Raw genomic sequence first — 6,000 nt, 5'->3', positions numbered from 1 at the left:
ACTTGAGATTCAAATCCCTTCCCTGAGAGTCGCAATTACAACTGGACTAACAGAAGAAGAAAAACATCAACGACGTCTGCAAGAACTTGAAGCATTAAACGACAAACGACTTCAAGCTCAGCAACAGATCGAGTTATATCAAGCCCGTATTTCTAAAGCCTACAACAAAAAGATTAAAGAACGGATTTTTAAGAAAGGCGATTTAGTTTTGGCCAACAGACGACCCATGGTAATGACACACAAAACCAAAGGAAAGTTCAATCCCAAATGGGAAGGGTCCTTCGTGATAGAATCAGTCTATTCGAATGGAGCTTATCGCCTCATCGATCAAAAAGGAGACATGCTCATGATGCCAATTAACAAGAAATTCCTTAAGAGATACTTCCCGTAAATCGTGTAGCCCCCTTCCTTCTCTGTTAAATGCCAGTCAAATTAGACTGGGGGTTGTCAAGTTAGAATGTATTCCGGGAATAAATGTTTAATTTCCCTGTTTTGCATGTCGTCATGTTAACACTACACCTCTGACGATTGAAATTTTATGGAATTATTCTAAGTGATAATAAAGAGGATTTCAATTTTATGCTAAGTTAACACTACACTTATAGCATTTGCATTACTCTTCATTGTCCTGAAATTAGAATCCAACAAAAGAGACGAGGAAAGGCAAAATGATATCATTTTCATTCAATATTGTTAATATAAACACAAAATGATGACAATCGAAGTGAAAACGATACAAAAATATTCTTCAACCAAAAAAAAAGGTGCAAAACCCTAAGCATCGGGCTTCATCAACCTAAGGGATTTCAACCTGGACTTGAAGCCAAAAAGTTTCTTTTGGTGGGCTGCTCAGACCTGTCCTTCAATCTCCCTTCTGAGTTCTGCTTCAATAGGAGCAGCAACAACAATATCTTTGCGAATCTTCTCAGCCGCATGGAGCATACGACAGAAATCCGTATAAATCTGGCCACTTTGGAGCTCAAGTCCTTTTCTAATATCCTCATATTGGGCCAATTGGGCTTTCTTTTGGTCCAACTCGGCCTCTAATCGAGCAATAACTTCTTCAATAGCGTGAATGTCAAAAGCAACACTTTTGATGTTAGCATATGCTTGAGAATGTTGCTTCCTTAAGAATGTTATGCGGGCCTTTTTATCAGATAAGTCCCTATGAAGGGTCCCTTGATGATGTACCTTCGAGATTGTAGCCAAAAAAAGAGCCGGTTCTATTTCAGAGTCCAAGTTGGTGCGCTGCAGTTCCTCGAAAGCTGCCAACTCTGCCTTCAAGATCGTGATACCCCCTTTACAGTGCTCAGTCCATGACGCATCCCCTTTATCCTTGATTTTGTCTAAACACTTGGTCAGGATGGGTTCACAATCTTCAATAGAAGCACCCCCAAGGCTGACGAGATCAATAGTCATCTGTATCTAGTATTCTAATTCCTCAATTAATTTCTTCAGAGCTCTCGAGCGTGGAGGAGGAATGGTTGGATAGATTGGACCCACATATTCATCCCGAGCAGGTGGAAGAGCAACCTCAGAAGGATGATCTTTATATGTGCTTTGGTCCTGAGTATGAGGAAGGGAATCAGATTCAGAACCCTCAATGGGCGATACCTCTTCAGCTCCAACATCTTCAGGAATAGAGTGGATCGATTAGGGCATTTCGTCCTCTCCATCAGTTAAATGCTCAACAGGCGCATACTTCATCGCATCCCCCATTAACTTGGACCTTTTGGAATTTTTGGCCATGACATGTATTCGTTTACGAATTCTCCTGTCGTACTCGCCTTCCTCAGCAGCAGAAAGAGCCTTCTTACCTAACCTCAAAGAACGAGGTTCAGGAACGGGCGCTTCTGCAGGTATCTCCTCAGCCGCCTTGTCTTCGGGGGAATCAGCAATTGGTGTTCCCTCTTCGGTCCCTATAGGAACCTCTTCCTCAGAAGGTTCTATGGTGGGTGAATCCCTAGGGGCTTCAATGGCTCTGGTCGCTTCCTGTTCACAAGATAAATATTCTTCTATCCCCTTCGTAGAACCGCTCTTCGAACGATACAATTCCCGAATCTCATTTATACAAGAAGTGTAAATATCATATCCAAGGATTTGAGAAGCTTCATCATACCAGTTGTGAAAATCGACAACGGTGGAGCAGCCAGGCGGTGAATTGGGTAAAGTAAAGTACGCGTGGGTCCCCCGGTGGAAAAGAAATACCATGCGCGGGCCCCCTCATATAAATTCTCAATTTGAGCCAATGCCGGGTTGGGATTGCCAATGTAAAGCTGGTCATATCCAAACTGTCTAGCAAATCTAGAAGGCGTGTAAGGCTCGATGATGCACTTCTCCCGCAAGCGATAGACCAGATAACCCAACCTGATCATAAGAAGCCATCTAAATGTGCCCTCTTCCAAAGAAGATGATCCGTCAAAAAGCAAGTCTATGAAGCGGGCATTCTCCACGTCAGCTTCGTCAAAATTAGGAGCACAACAGAAAATCCGGTAATTGTTTTCCCGGGACAGAAGTTGTCGAGCCCTGACTATGTAGAAATTAGTCCACGTGGCCGACTCCAATCTCTGTACAAAGGGAATATAAGCGTCATCACCCTCATACACTCCCGTCATCAACGAAGGGCAATGCAACACGAACCAGGCCACTAAATACGTATACATCACTGGTATACGTGGTTGAGGAGCTTTACCAGCTTTCTTCTTAGTAGCTTTAATTCCCGAAGCGCCGAGAAGTTCTGAGGTTAACATCCTTAGGCCGTTTTGTATGCAACCTACCATAGAAGTAAGGAGACTCACAGGTCTCCCATGCGCTAGAAAAACAGCTGGATACACAACCTCAGCTAGTATTGCCTCAACTGGTTTCGACGGTACTACGCACCGCTTCAACCAAATCATGAAGAAGTCCGCAAGAAGAACCGTGTCAGAAATAGGAGTTGTGGCTTGGTAGTGGAAACTTTCAAATTCGACACCAGCCTCAAAATCATCCTCTGCATGCTCTGTCTTGTAAGTAGCGCTGAAAGCCTTAATTCGGGTTTTAGCGTCCTTAAGAGAAATGGCTGCAACACGAGATACAGCTATGTCTTTCCGGTTTAAGTTTTGAAAGAGGTATTCCGCCCATACGGTATGCATAATGCCCCCTCCACGCATCCCAAAGACTTGAGCACATATATGTAAGTGGTACATCAGCTCCCAGAAAGTAGTAGGGAAAGCTCCTCGGTGGTAGGGATGAATTCCTCGTAGGGCATTCTACCAAACGGCAATCCCGATACTGCTTTCATCTCATGGAGAACAAAACCTAACTCCCTTATAGGTGTGAAGAATGTGCAGCTGCCCGGGTTATATTTCTCCAACATAGCGAAAAATTGTGATAACTCTGCACGACCCCCCGTCGAGTAGCTAACACGGGAACTGTGAGACCCGATTGAGCGAGTGGTTCCTTAAGCTCCTCAAGAACGAAGTCAACCATACGGGTCCACCAACCTCCTTCTCCAGAACAAACCCATCCTGAAGATCTGAACATATGGGTAGAGAATTCACCCTAAGTTGCAATGAATTGGCGAATAAAGATGTTCGCTGGACGTGTCGTCTCCTGAACCAGATCCTTCTTCTCAAATAAGCCGGGTCTCAACCCCTTGAGTTGTCCCCCGATTTGTGTACGAGCTCGCCGACCAAATCCAAGCGACACATTCTCTTTCTCCTTGACTATGTCAAAAGTCAAACCCCGACGACAGCTCACATTCAAGAAATAGGAGAGTGGGTACATCCTCTTCATGTTTGGGAGGAAGAAGAAGTGATTATCAATTCTTCACAGCAGCTTTGAATCTTCTGCATGTGTAAGATGATCATCGACTGGTATACGATCTCCGAATATGAATGCTGGTTTGGGGAACTGGGCACGACCGGTAGGGGTCTCCATGTCTAAGTCAGTGATCAGAATCCTGAGAGTAGAATATCGGGGGAACTTAATCATGTGTGTCCTCTCTGAGTCAGAGAAAGTACACAACAGAATTCTGTTCTGGAGACTAAAAATTTCATTCGCGTCAGGTCCGTCGATATACCCAAAATGATGCTCTTGCGAAAGCGGCACGTTTGGAAGGAGCACTGCACAATCAAAAGCAAAGATTAGTAGCTAAAAATAAACTACTTACAAAAAGAAAGATTCTGAAATACAAAGAGTCGAGCCTCGCGTCAGAATTCTTAAACGCAGGGGTTGAACCTCGTGTCAAGAATCTCAAACGCGAGAGTCGAACCTCGTGTTGAAAAATTTAAACGCGAGGGTCGAGACCCACATGGAATCCTAACTCCGCGTTTTCATTGAGCAGAAACGAGACATCTTCCTCGTTATCAAGAACCCATCTAGGGTTTTCAGAGAACTTGCCAAGGCAAGTTATTTCGGTTAGCACTTACCACGACAGGGAGGCCCCTACGACGGCGACGGTGACGGTAACGTTCCCGCGGGAATAAGAACACCGTCGGCGTCCTCAGCCGACGGTGTTTCGGAAGTCGCTCCGGCAACTTTCTTGGAGCTAGAACCCACTCTCCGTGGCGCCATCGATACAATCAATCGGAGGAAGCGCTGTTGAACGAGAGAGACGGAGTTCGTCGGAGGTCTCGCCGAAATCAAACGAGAGTTCTCGTTCTTGGAAATAGCCAAAAATAAAAAGAGTCAAGTGACCCTTGATATGACCACTCAGGTCTATTTATAATAGCCATCAAGCTGTTAAGATGACACGAGATTCTAGGAGTGAATCCTAACCATCTTCGAAACGCGAAGTTCATAACCGCGTTCAAATTCCCAAATGCAAAGCCTAAGCCTGTATTACGAAGGCCTTTAACCTCGCGTTTCGAAACCTCAAACGCGAAGGTCACCTTCGCATTACAATTCTCCCAAATGAAGAATATATCCTTGGGCTCTCAAACATAACACTTATGCTATAAGTTCATGAATTCTTCTAATGGAGTACTACTAAACCTTTGTATCTCCTCAGTTGAATTTAAATATCTATCAGGTTAATATTACACCCCAGACAGTCATCATCCCCACAGAGTTTAAGTTTAGCTGGCATCAATACTAGTACGGCTATAACTCCTCTGTCAGAATCCACTTATCGATTCTCGTCAATAGAGCGATAAGTCCTCAAAATTACCCTGATCGCAATATTTCTCCTGTCATATTAAAATTACACCTCTGATAAAATCAACTTATCGATTCTCGTCAATAGAGCGACAAGTCCTCAAAATTGTCCTGGTCGCAATATTTCTCCTATCATGTTAAAATTACACCTCTGACAAAATTAACTTATCGATTCTCGTCAATAGAGCGATAAGTCCTCAAAATTGCCCTGATCGCAATATTTCTCCTGTCATGTTAAAATTACACCTCTGACAAAATCAACTTATCGATTCTCGTCAATAGAGCGATAAGTCCTCAAAATTGCCCTGATCACGATATTTCTCCTGCCAAGTTAAAACTACACCTCTTGCAAAATAATAAAATATTAATCCTCAGCAGCTTGAAATTTTCTGGAGTTATCTTAAATGATAATAAAGAGAATTTTCTGCATCAGGACTATTGTGGAGATCTATTCTAAGTCGGGAATACATCTCGGGCATTTCTTGTGATTTGTTACTTAAAATCAAAACATGATAAATGCAAGAAACAATGAGAAATCAATATCACTTTTTATTCAAGAGCCAAAAGAAAGTGATACAAGACAAACTTGTTCTTGTTAAAGGAACATTACAAATGCAAAATTCACTCGCGCATCAAATCAAAAGAAGTGAGTTGGGTCCTAACTTTAGTTAATTCCTCATCGTGAGTGGCTCACACCATGGCTTCAGCCTTTGCCCGGAGTTCTTCCTCACTTGGTATGATGATAGCCGCCGCTTCATTCCTGGCATGTTCCAAGGCTCGAGCCTGCGTGTGATATTCCAAAGCGCCAGTTGTGTTTTGGGTGCTAAGGATATTGACAACATTTTCTTCACGGGAAAGTTTAGC

The sequence above is a fragment of the Asparagus officinalis genome, chromosome 7 (assembly GCF_001876935.1).
Source record: "Asparagus officinalis chromosome 7, Aspof.V1, whole genome shotgun sequence".
In the NCBI taxonomy this organism is placed as follows: domain Eukaryota; kingdom Viridiplantae; phylum Streptophyta; class Magnoliopsida; order Asparagales; family Asparagaceae; genus Asparagus; species Asparagus officinalis.
Note: the sequence above shows the minus strand (reverse complement) of the source record.